Here is a 13,998-nt window from a genome sequence, read left to right on the forward strand (position 1 = left end):
AAACATTTCAAACTATAACACCAATAGTAATAAACAAAATTTTGAGCCCAATAGTAATGATTACCAATCGTTAATAGGTAATAATCGATTATTCAACTATTATTTTGGAATCTGGATCCGGACCATCTTATTCCAATTTCGGATCCGGATATCCATTTAAGATCCAGAATCTTCGAAAAGATCTTTTCATTGCTAGACCCTCTACGAGTCCCCCCATCTTCTAACATTTCTGTAAAATCTCCTCTCGTTTGTAAATCTGAGTTGAGATCTTAATTCTTTACTTTCTTAACGTGAAAGGTGACATCTACCCTTCAAGAGGTGCCCAGCCTGTTGAATCTCAAATCCGGTAACTGGAGCGAGGTGCCTTCAGGAATTCTTAGTGCAAAGAGATATCTCCCGATTTCATATTCACACCTAAGGTTGGTGACATCACCGAGTTCCCAGATTATGCTGTTGGCTATTTCATACGCTTATCTCCCAGAATCTTATGCATTTGAGGTGCCGATCAAAGGAATGCATTTTGAACGATCTTTTTTTTTGTCTTTCAGAGCACAAGTTAAGGCAATCAGAAAATATTATTAAAATCAAGTCGGGAAGAAGATTCTGAAGAGAAATGTCCTTTCAAGAGTATCTGGACAAACATATGCTCTCTAGGAAGATTGAGGATGCTGTCAATGCGGCTGTTAGGGCGAAGGCTCCAGATCCCATACTCTTCATCGTTAGTTATCTTCTGCATTTCTACTCAAGTAATGTATATTTTTCGTCTTTTCTGCCTTTTTACGTTTAGCTCAATGATATGCATCTCTCTATATTTTGCAGTCAAATCATATGAAAAGTCAGTCCCAGCTGCAATCACAAAGATAAAAGCTCGGCAGGTCTTTGATAGTAGAGGAATTCCTACTGTTGAAGTTGATCTCTTCACAAATAAAGGAATGTTTAGAGCTGCTGCTCCTAGTGGTGCATCTAGTGGAATGTACGTCACCATCGCTTATATGGTTTCCCTGATTTTTTTTATTTTTCCCTTAAACATATATTAAACATCATTTGGTTTTAAATACTTAAAAAGGGCGGTTAGAAATGCTCTGCAGGACTGATGTGGATTGCAATGATTTTGAAATTGGAGCATCATAGCTGAATATTGCTGCATGATTATACTAGGAACTTCTAACTGTTAATTGGAGTGATTAAACCTTCATTTCAATTTCCAACTGCATGAAGTAACAATGTTCATTAATGATGAAGATTTTCGCATGAAATAGTGTGTCTGTATCACAAGCTTTAGGCCATCTGAGTTCTTTTATGCTACTGAAATTTGACAACTTCTTTGCTTCAATATTGAGGCCTCAGTTAAACAGTATATTGGTCATAATTGATACTTTAGACTGAATCAACCTCGCATTTCCAGAGCTTCTCCTGGTTGTTGCATTCAAAGATCCAAATTTTAACACTTTCTAAGCATCATGGTGGCCTTGGAAGTTTAGACATATTATTCAAATTCTGCCATGATTAGAGTATTGATTTTGACTGCAATGACTGGATTTTAGAAAGATATTCCTTTTAAACTGCCCTTCATCTGCATCTGTGGAAGCTAGATTCCACTTTTTTGTCGAATTATACCCTGATATAGTTTCCAAGTGCTCATCTTCTGTTTCATCTATTGATCCTAGCTATGAGGCTTTTGAATTGCGTGACGGAGACAAAGGAAAATACCTTGGGAAAGGTGTGTCAAAAGCTATTAAGAATATTAACGAGAAGATTTCAGAAGCATGATTAGTATCGACCCAACACTGCCGTCACAGATTGATCAGGCAATGAATGATCTGGACAAAACTGAAAATAAGGTGACTCTAACTTGCTCATTTATACACTAAGTTATAATACATTTATGCACTTTATTGTTGCAAATAAAATCTTTCCTGTATGCTGAAAATCTACTGAACTTGCTTACTTCTCTTCAGAGGCATAACATTTCAGGACCTTCCTTTATACAGGGTGAGCTTGGAGCAAAAATAGCTGCTTGCAAGGTTGGTGCTGCTGAGAAAGAGGCATGTCTGCTTCATTGTGTTTATTTTTTTGTATTTATGCTCACAAACATTTTCTTCTGAGAAGGATTGAAAACTAACTCTTATTCTTCCAGGTCCCACTTTATAAACATATAGCTGATCTTGCGGGTAAAACTGGAGCAGTTCTTCCTGATCCTGCCATCACAGTTATCAGTGGTGGGAAACATGCTGGCAATAATCTGGCCGTCCAAGTATGCCCTATAAGATCCAGGTTACAAACTTAAATGAATGAGTGAAGTCGATGCTTCTGCTTGATTATGTTCCTTAGAACCCAATGATCTTCTATTTATTATAACATCATTAATTAAAGCATGGTTTCATAAGTGATTTTGACAATAGTGAAAGGTCATTTTTTCATTGCATCTAGTTTATATCTCTGATCTGCTGTAGAGTACTAAGACTCTATGCTTCAAGAACCGAAGTAATGAGTTGCAAACTGGTAAGAGGTATTTAATTGATGCCTTGCAAGACCTGTGCTTCGAAAAAAGTGAATGTGGCATGCAGTTCTGATATGCTCCAGAAGCACCAGAGAACAAGTCGTGAGCTGTTCGTGCTGATTATTAGGTTCAAATTCTAAATGCAGTCCATGATGGAATTTGTATATGTAGTACAGAGGCGTTCTAATTGTTCCCATTTAAGTTATATTTGCTGAGTTCCTGATTGTGTTTACAGTATGTTATTTTTTTCTTTTTCGCTCTAATAAGGATTAGGCTTCTCCAAGACTGATTCTTTGTGGCATGTATACCTAGCACAATTTAGCCCCACAAACTGATGTTTTGGATGTTAACAGGAAATTATGGTTCTTCCTACTGATGCTAACACATTTGAGGAGGCAATGCAAATGGGTTTTGAGACCTACCATCACTTGAAGGTCATCCTTACACATAGATTGGAAACCTTTTAACTGTAATTTGCTTCTGAAGTTGCAGCATTGGATCTATGAAGGTTATAAACACTTTTTTCAGTCTTTTGGCCTATTTTGTATTGTTGAAAATTTTTGGGAGAGGAAATAAGTCATTGATTGGTTTGTAAACTGAGTAGTACATTGGTCCTATATTTATAATAGACAGAACATATAGAATTAGAGTAAAAGTAAACTACTCATATCCCAGTTAAACCCAAAATAGAACTTCTAATAAGAAACAAAGTAAACAACTATTACATATAATTGATAATACTTAAGGACCTCATTTTGTGAGACTCCTTTTGAGAACTATGTAATACTTTTTCATATTAATTCCTTTTTTTTTTAAACTCCTTTACCATGAGTATCATGTAAAACTCTTCCATATTTGCTCTTCAGTACTGCTCCTCAAGGTGGAATTGCTAACTTCAACTTGGAAAGAAAAAAATTCTTAGTATTCAATCTTCTTTGACTACAAAATTCTTCATCTTTTATTCTCCCTCGACTTAGATGTTCTTCATTGCAGGTCACATAAAAAATTTTAATACGAGGAATTCTTTATTGTAAGTTTTTCAATACCTCTTCTTTAGTAATTTTTCTTCTACTTATTCCCCTTTAAGCTGGAGATCAAAAGCACACATAAAGACCCAACTTGGACAAAACAAATATGAGAAGAAAAATATCACTCTTAGCCAAACGATAAGGTTCTATACACTAGTCGAGAATACCCCCTTCCTTTAGTCGACTTCTTCAGAGACTATACCTTTTGTTCCTTTAGACCCTGGATTAGTTATTCCTCTTCCAGTCGATGATTGCATTCGATCTTCACAAGATGTCACTGTTGAGAAACCATTGTAGGTGTATCAGCATAGACAGGAGACTACTTCTCAGCCTTCAGATCCCTCTCTCATACTAGGCCATGACTCTAATTCTTTAAGGATCCTGAGGTAAGTTACTTACACCTTTTTATTGCACTCCGGAAGGGTGTTAGAAAAGGTACTCATCATTCTCTATCTCATTTTATTTCCTTTAGTTCCTTGTCTAATAGTTACAAAAAATTTACCTTGTCCATTTCTGCTTGCATTATTCCTTCTTCAATGTAGAAAACTCTTTTGTCTCTCCACTAGAAGCAAGTCATGGATGTTGAGATGGTTGCATTGTTAAATCGAGGAACTTAATAGTTATGTGACTTACCTCTAGGGGCTTCCGGTGTTGGCTGCAGATGGATCTGTTGAGAAGTATAAGACTCGGCTGGTGGCTAAAGGGTACACACAGACTTGTGATGTTGATGTTCTTGAGACTTTTTCTCTTATTGCCCAACTATCATTTATTCATATTCTGGTTTCTATTGTAGTGAATCAGGGGCAATCTTTGTGCCAACTAGATATTAAGTATGCTTTCTGGTATGGTGATCTGAAAGAAGAGTATATGAAGTAACATCCAGGGTATGTTACTCAGAGGTAGATGCATAAAGTATGTAGACTCAAGAAAACCACTCCTTACTTGTAATGAAGAGAACATCTGGGGTTATAGTATTGCTGGTGTATGTAGATGACATTATTCTGTGTGGCAGTGATATTTTTGGTATTGAAGGAGTTAAAAATTCTGCTTAGCAACACACTTCCAAACTAAAGATCTGGGGCTATTGAAATATTTTTTGGGGATTGAAGTAGCAAGAAGCAAGGAAGGACTTGTGTTGACACAATGGAAATATATAACAGATATCCTACAAGAATATGGACTTTTGAGAGCCAAACCAGTTGATACCCCAATGGAGGTTGGTCATGATCTCCATGATGATCAAAGTATAGAACTGAATGACAAGTCAATGTATGGGTGATTAATTGGTAAACTTATATATGTAACAGTCACTAGACCAGATATCTCATTTGCAGTGACTATAGTGAGTTAGTTTATGGAAAATTCACGTAAAGTCCACCTAGAAGCAGCACAAAGAATTTTAAAATATTTAAGAGGGCACCACGAAATGGTCTTTTCTTTAAACCTAGTGGTCATTTAAAGATTGAAGCCTTCTCTAATACTGATTATGTTGGTTCCAAATTGGACATGAAGTTAACTACTGATTACTGTATTTTTCTAGGGGAAATTTAATCAATTGGAAAAGTAAGAAACAGATTGTGGTGGCTCGGTCTAGTGTTGAAGTAGAGTATAGAGTAATGGCTCATACTATTAGTGAGTTGATGTGGGTGAGATCAGTCACAAGAGTTAAATTTATATCAAAATGAACCTCTGACAATGTTTTGCGACTACCAGACAACTATCTTTATTGCCAGTAATCCAATTTTTCATAAGAGGACATAGCACATAGAGGTGGATGTCACTTCATTTGGGATGCAGTGATAAAGGAGATAGTCATCCCATATGTTTGATCTAGAGATCAGCTTGGAGATGTTTTCATCAAGGTACTACTAAAACGAGAATTTATGAACTTCTATGACAAACCGAGCCTCATGGATATATATATATGATTCAACTTGAGGGGGAGTGTTGGAAAAGCAGTCCAAGGGTATTTTTGTCATTTTACCTCATCAGTAGATTTCATTCTCTATGTTATCTTGTTCCTTATGTTTAATTATGTCTATGGTTCAAATTTCATTTACGTAAGATGTATAGAATGGGAGATATAAGGAGATAAGGCATTTAAAGTGAAGGGTATTTTTGTAATTTATCAGAATGACTTAATTTAATAGAGGGTGTCGTGCACGATCCCCAACGCTGCTCAACTTTGAGCCTCTCTCCATTCTCCATTCTCTCTTCTTTTTTTCTCATTTCTTTCTCATTCTCTCCTCATCTCCTTCTCAATCCTTGATTTTTTCCTTGATTTTTTCAGTTGTCTTGCTGGAAGTATCTGAATTCGGGCATAGTCCATTCTTCTGTATTGCTTGGTATTTCATCTATCTGATGATAGACTCTAAACTTTTCTGCAATTTTCTGGAAAACCTCCTCAGACCATGGTTCAACTAGTAAACCATTGATACGAAGCCAGATAAGGAGTGGACCAGATGGAGTGGAATTGCACCAGGCATAGATCAATTCACAAGAAATTTTGGAAGTAGTGTTCTTTGACAATAGGATTTCACTACAGTTTTCCTCACAAGATAACCGAATAAGCCACCGATTCCCTCCTAGAAAAGAGATTTGTGGTGAATATTCTAATTCTCATAATTATGATATCCAGTTACAAAGCTCATTATATTTTCTCAGTTGCTACTTGACTGTTGCCAAAACAGAGTTGCATAAGTTTCTGCTTCCTTCTGATAGCAGAGGAGTTGGAAGAAGAATGGTAACATTTCTGCTGAGTTTGGCTTGAGTGAAATTATGTTGATTTTTCATGTGAAAAGTATATAATCTTTCAGATGACTGCTTGACTATAAAATTTCTAGAGCTTCTTTAATCTTTGAGGAAAACTTCTGCTCAAAATAAGCATAACATTCACAATTGGTTGAAGAATATCAGGGAATCCTTTGTGTTGAGGTGCATATGGCTAAGTTCATTTCTTTTTGTTTTTCTTTCCTCTAGAGATTTATTCTCTCATACTCCTCGATTATTTGTTTCTCTGTCCCGAAAACAGGTAGTCATTACTGAAAAGTATGGGTCAATGGGGTGCAATGTTGGTGAGGATGGTGGATACGCTCCTGATATCTCAAGGCAGGTTCTTTCTCGATTGCATCTTGTAATACATTTAAGGAATAATCTCATCATTATGTTTTCCTGTTGGCCCAGACTTTCCTCTGATGCGCAAGCATGCATAATATAGATTGTGTGATCAACCACAGGCTATAATGTCTCAGTGAACAAGTATCTATATCAGGAACATCTTCAGTAATTGATATTTGGAGAATCTTTTATTACATTTATCTCTTGATATTATATTATATTCTCCTTTTACAGTGTCACAGAAGGGTTGGACCTTGTGAAGGAGGCAGTTGATAGAGCAGGATACAGTGAGAGAATTAAGTTGGCATTAGATGTTTCAGCCACCGACTTCTGCATAGGTAAGAATAATTTAATGGCACGAATAGTTCTTAATGTGTTTTGTCTGAAACTTTGTGAGGCAGTTGGTGCACACAAGTTGATATAATACATTTCTTGCTCCTTTATGTTTTATTTTCCAATCATCCATGGATGTAATCAATTCAACCTGCTACTTCTTCTAGATAGTTTTGTCATGGCTGACATGCTGGATCCTGTTTATCTTGCTTCAGGGAAGAAGTATGATTTGGACTTCAAATCTCCAAATGGGTCTGGGCAAACCTTTAAGACTGGGGAGGATATGATTGTGATGTATAACCAACTATGTGCAGGTAATGATTAGTGATCTGATCGTATTTGTTATATATGTCCTCCTTGTGCTAACATTATAAGACCTGATCTGCCAGACTACCCTATCATCTCGATTGAGGAGCCTTTTGACAAAGATGATTGGGAACATACAAAGCTATTCTGCAGCCTTGGACTTTGCCAGGTCTCTCAATCATTGCTCGTTTGTTTCAACAAGATTTGAAAACACAGCTTAATGAAAGCTATTTTCTGCAGGTCGTAGGGGATGCATTGCTAGTGTCAAATCCTAAACGTATTGAGAGAGCTATCCATGAAGGCACCTGCAATGCACTTCTTCTCAAGGTATTAAACTTGTCAAGGAATTTGTGGCGAAGTTTGATTACCACTAAATTTCATAAAAGGTGTTGAATCACTGTAGGTAAATCACATTGGGACTGTGACAGAAGCTATTGAAGCAGTCAAATTAGCAAAAGATGCCGGCTGGGGTGTTGTGGTTTCTCATAGGAGTGGAGAGATGGAAGATTCCTTCATAGCTGACTTAGCAGTAGGTTTAGCTACAGGTCAGATCAAAGCTGGTGCACCTTGCCGTGGAGAGCGTCTTGCAAAGTATAACCAGGTGGTAAATTCTGCCTCAGATCTACAGCATGATTTATTGTAATTTTCATGTTTGCATTTGTTTGATGCTATAATTTTTCTGATTTTCTCTAGATTGATCTACATTAATGTTGAAACTAACTCCATAGGTCTTACGTAATATTTCTCTATGTTGCATTTGTGGTTCCATCTTCACTTTGCTCTAAATATCATTTTTTTTATTTCCATGTTCAATTTAGAACACTCATAAAATTATTTTCACAATTTTACTGACTTTTATTTTTATAACAGTGAGAAAATATTTTTTTTTTTGGAAAACAGAGATCATGATTTACCTGAATTTTCCTGGTTCTATTTATACTGTTAAAAAAGCTACTGAGGGTATTTGGTCATTTTTCATAAGTAGGTGTTTCTGATTTCTACATCATCTTATTCTACAAAGGTTATGTCTCTAGACATAATTTCATGTAATTTAGTTATATAGAGTGGGAGATATAAGGGTTTGAGTGGCTTAAGAATGTAAGAGGTATTTTTGTAATTTGTCAAATCCTTCTTAATAAATAGAAGAGGGGGTCGAGAGCGCCCTGTGTGTTCCGCTCGCAGCAATCTGATTAGTTCTCTGGGTGGTCAAGCTCGACCCCCAACGAGACTCTTCTCAAGGAGTCTCTTCTCTCCCTTTCTTCTTCAATTTCTCTTCTTCTACCCTCCTATTTAACGTTTTGACATGGTATCAGAGCAGAGAATCACAGTTGGAAGCTTTTAATTTGGGTTTTTCTCCTCCTTGATTTCTATGTTACCCTAGGTGCCCTATTGGTTCAGCAAAAATCAATTTTTCTTCTCTTTTTGCCAAAACTTTAAGGCTGTAGGTTTCTATTGCCTGTAAATACAGTTATTGATGAAATAGAGTCCTAGAAGGGGGTGAAAATATTGGGGGATGCTGGATTTAAAGGATGTGGCGTCCTTCAGATGTGGGGATAAAGGGGATGGCTTTCTCTGGTGTAAAGACGAGGTGAGTGTCGGTGTGTAGACTTGATATTAGGTCTGGTGTTTGTGTCACCTTCTGGTAGGCTGATGTCTGCCTATTTTGTGATATTTTTGGCAGTTTAAGGTTGGAATTGAATAAATGTCACAGTTGTTATATGTTGTTGAAGCATATGTGCATGTTTGATCAAATCCTAATTTTTTAAAGCGAGGCCCAAATTGTCTATGCAAGCCTATTGTAGTGAAGTTTTTGGTGGATTGTTTTAGTTGTTATTTGCGCTTATGGCTGATTCTAGTGATATAATCACCTCCCAAGGAAATTTGGAGGTTTTGAAGGCAAAAGATACAATTCTGATTGCCACTAAGAGGCTGAATGGATAGAATTGTTTCAGTTGGTCCTAATCAATTCATATCTACCTTAAGGCCAAGCGGAAGTCAAAATTCATTAGACATGACCCATTAGTTTCTCTTATAGATGACTGGGAAGCAGTGAATAGTGGTTGTCTTTGAAGCATTATATGCATAGGAAAGCAATCTATCTCGAGTATACAAGTTGTATGCTAAACAATTTGTATCTACCTTATGGCCAAGCGGAAGTCAAAATTCATTAGAGATGACCCATTAGTTTCTCTTATAGATGACTGGGAAGCAGTGAATAGCCAGGTCATGACTTGGTTACTCAATATTATGGATTCCAAATTGAGGAATCAAATTATGAATTGTGAAACTGCCAAAGAAATGTGGTTGTCTTTGAAGCATTATATGCATAGGAAAGCAATCTATTTCGAGTATGCAAGTTGTATGCTAAACTTTTTAGCCTTAAGCATTGTGAGAGAACAGTCATTGAATACTACAGTGGATTATAGGCGTTCTATAGGAAATAAATGTTTCATCCTTTCACCAGTGATGAAAAGGAGCTTCGAAAGCAAGTGGTAGATACATGTTGCTAAGTTCTTAGATGGACTCGGACCAAACTTCGATGCAGTCACGCCTCAAATGATGTCCCATCTCTCTTTAGTGCCTCTAACAGAGTTATGCATGTAGGGACAACAATTACATCCAAAAGAAGTTGAAGGTGTTAATACAGCTGCAATTAATACTCTTGGTTACTTAGAATCTATTAAAGGTCACAGTGGACATGCCAGTCATTGAATACTACAGTGGATTATAGGCATTCTGTAGGAAATCAATGTTTCATCCTTTCACCAGTGATGAAAAGGAGCTTCGGAAGCAAAGTGGTAGATACATGTTGCTAAGTTCTTAGATGGACTCGGACCAGACTTGGATGCAGTCAAGGCTCAGTTGCTTGCCTCAGATGATGTCCCATCACTCTTTAGTGCCTCTAACAGAGGTATGCATGTAGGGACAGCAATTACATCCAAGGAAAGTAAAGAAATTGAAGGTGTTAATGCAGCTGCAATTAATACTCTTGATTACTTAGAATCTATTAAAGGTCATGGTGGACATGCCAGTCATTGAATACTACAAGGATTACAGGCATTCTGTAGGAAATCAATGTTTCATCCTTTCACCAGTGATGAAAAGGAGCTTCGGAAGCAAAGTTGTAGATACATGTTGCTAAGTTCTTAGATGGACTCGGACCAAATTTTGATGCAGTTAAGGCTCAGTTGCTTGCCTCAGATGATGTCCCATCACTCTTTAGTGCCTCTAACAGAGGTATGTGTGTAGGGACAGCAATTACATCCAAGGAAAGTAAAGAAGTTGAAGGTGTTAATGCAGCTACAATTAATACTCTTGGTTACTTAGAATCTATTAAAGGTCATGGTGGACATGCCAGTCATTGAATACTACAGCGGATTACAGGCATTCTGTAGGAAATCAATGTTTCATCCTTTCACCAGTGATGAAAAGGAGCTTCGGAAGCAAAGTTGTAGATACATGTTGCTAAGTTCTGAGATGGACTTGGACCAAACTTTGATGTAGTCAAGGCTCAGTTGCTTGCCTCATATGATGTTCCATCACTCTTTAGAGCCTCTAATAGAGGTATGCGTGTAGGGACAACAATTACATCCAGTAAAAAAGTTGAAGGTGTTAATGCAGTTGCAATTAATACTCTTGGTTACTTAGAATCTATTAAAGGTCATGGTGGACATGCCAGAGGTAGAGGCATAGATGGTTCAAGTAGAGGACAAGGCTGAAGTGATGTTGAAAGTGACAAAAAGTGTGTACGCACAAATCATTTCTCTGGTAAGTGTTGGAGTAAATTTAGAAAGCCCACATGGGAAAACTCCTTGGTTCATGACAGCATTGAGTACTCTAGTGCTTGGTAATTTACCAAGCGCCCCTGATGAGTTTCACCAGCTTGCCCAACGTATGCTCAATTAACCTCAACTTCCTCCTCCTAAGCATTTGTAACTCAGCCTACACTTCCTATAGCTATTCAAGTACGTCAGCCTCTTATGTACATCTAATGTCTTCCTGGGTAATTGACTCAAGAGCCTCTACTCATTGGTCAGGTATGTCTTCATTATTTATTGATTTGAGGAAGTCTTCAGTTGTTAAACATGTATCACTTGTCGATGGGTTTGTGTTATTTATTCAAGGAGTGAGTAATATTACACCTACCCCATTTATGTCACTTAAATTGTTAGTCAACTTACCAAGTCAACTCTTTACTGACTTTCTATCCCTCACATTTTATGTTTCAGAATCTCACAACTAGGAGGATGATAGAGGACTATACCACTTGGAAAGCTCTCCATAGCTATCTTCACCTTTCCTCTATGATGTCATTTCTCCCTTCAATGGCATTTACGACTAGGCTATCTTTTTTCAATGAAGTCAGTCTAACTATTTTGTACCTTTTCTTCAAGTTTGTCATTTCAATAGAATTGTGTCAATTGGACAAGCACCATTGGACTAGTTTTCCTTTGAGTTAAACAAAGAGTAGCAAGTTATTTGAAATTGTTCATTCTGATGTATGGGGACCATGTCCAGTTTTTAGCATCTCTGGATATAAGTATTTTGTTTCTTTCATTGACAACTTTAGTGGTTCTACTTGGGTGTATCTCCTACAGGAGAAATCAAAAGTATTTGATATATTTTAAAAAAATTATAATGAAATCAAAACCCAGTTTGATGCATCTTTTCGTATTTTTTATACTAACAAATTGAAATTTATAAATAAAAAATTTGATACTTTTTGTCAAAACCATGGTATAGTTCATTAGTTGTCTTGTGTTTCACTCTAAAGCAAAATGGAGTAGTTAAATATAAAAATTGGCATTTGTTAGAAGTTGCACGCACAATGCTCATTCATATGCATGTTCTCAAATCATATTGGGTGATGTAGTGCTTACTGCATGCTTTCTTATCAACAGGATGCCCTTTCCGGTACTTGGAGGCAAGATTCTCCTCCAAATATTGACTCTATCAGCTACTTTATCTCCTCACATTTTTGACTGTCTATTTTTGCTCATGTATTTGATACTTTTTCAGATAAATTGTCCCCACTAATAGTCAAGTGTGTAAGGTACTCTTGGACACATAAGGGATACAAATGTTTTTGCCCATCTACTAGGAAAATGCTTGTCTGTTGATGTGACATTTTTTGAGGATGTTCCTTTCTTCTCTACCTCCAATGTAGCGTTTACTCCATCTATCACAGATCCAGGTACAAATGCTCTTGCTCCTCTGGAAGATGTTCCTAGTCAACCACAATCAATATTGGTAGAAAAACCCTTGCAGGTATATCAACGATGGCAACCTACTCAGCAACGAGCCAGGATTCCCTCTCTTCTTTCGGTTCCAATTTTGGACACATAAGGGATACAAATGTTTTTAAAGAAGTATAGATTTTAGTTTAAAAATATTAAGCAAGGTGCTTCTTTGCATCCTCAATACCTTTAGTATCACTCCCTGATAAAATGATATCATCAACATACACCAATAGGACTACAATGTCAAATGACTGTTTAATCACAGTGACTCCGACAGAACCCAAATGACATTACTACCTGGCTAAATTTCTCAAACCATGCCCTAGCACTTTGCTTAGTATTTTTAAACTAAAATCTGGTTTCCTTAAAACACTTCCTTGGAGTAGAAGTTGCATAGAAACAAGGCAGAATTGTGCTAACAAAGTGTATGGTCTATTGGGTGAAAAGCATGTAGAAACACACATGGAAGTTGACAATGGTCTTCATGATGACAATAGTGATGAGCTCGAGGATAAAACAATATTTTAAAGCTATAGGTCGAGAGCAGGCTCATTTTTTTTTTTGTATATTTGAGTCAAACAAAATATCATGAATTCCAGGTTTGAATTTTTACCTTGGCCTTAGTTGTTGGGAATTTTAAGAGGATGTACAAGTTGTTCACCATGGAATTTTCAATTTTCAGAAGCTTCATAAATGCGCTATATGCGGCTTACGGCTTTGTATAGAACTTGACATTGCCACACTTTTATGGTGTTGTGCAGCTTCCTCACCCCATAGCTGTTTGAAAGAGAAAAGGAACTTCTCAGTGACAATGTTTCATTTTTTTGCTGTCACAGTTGCTTCGGCTTGGAGAAGAACTTGGGGAAGATGCTGTGTACGCTGGAGAGACCTGGAGGTCACCTTGATTTCTCAAGGGGTTAGATATAATTTAGTCTTTTGGTTAGCATTTTGAAGGCTGGAAGAAGAGACGAGGAAAGAAAAAAGTTAGTAATTAAGAGACGGCAATTCTGGTTCTCAGCATCTTGGTCCCTTGTATGCTGTTTGTGACCCTGTCTGTAGGGATGCATGGCTGAAAATGATAACATCTCTTACTGGTTGTCCACTTGGTTTAGGGGTATAACCAACTTGGGAGTTTTTACTGGAGCATATGTCGTGTTGTTAATTCAGCTTAATGGTGGGTTTTCGCATTTCCAATTTTCTATTATAAGCATATCCAAGCTACTCTTTTTCTCTTACTTTCAGTGAGTTGAAAACTTAAGTATTAAAAAGGAATTGAAACATAAATTAAAGATCAACTTAGGTATTAAAAAGGAATTAAATCATACATTAAAGTTCAACTTTGGCATTAAAACATGATTAAATAACTAACAACATTAAAATATGATTTAAATAGTAATTATAAATTTACTAATTAGGCATTAAAAGGAACAACTACCATTAGCTAATGTCATAAATACAAAAATAATCGATATTT

The 13,998-nt window shown here is 36.7% G+C and overlaps 1 pseudogene; it reads left to right on the forward strand.

Moving 5' to 3' along the window:
- Positions 1-242: 242 nt before the first annotated feature.
- On the forward strand, positions 243-13,725 carry LOC137965709 (cytosolic enolase 3-like; annotated as a pseudogene).
- The last annotated feature ends 273 nt before the right edge of the window (positions 13,726-13,998 follow it).

The sequence above is a fragment of the Aristolochia californica genome, unplaced genomic scaffold, assembly GCF_029961685.1.
Source record: "Aristolochia californica isolate CCGP_79_NKW_82.1479 unplaced genomic scaffold, dmAriCali1.0.hap1 SCAF_5, whole genome shotgun sequence".
Lineage (NCBI taxonomy): Eukaryota > Viridiplantae > Streptophyta > Magnoliopsida > Piperales > Aristolochiaceae > Aristolochia > Aristolochia californica.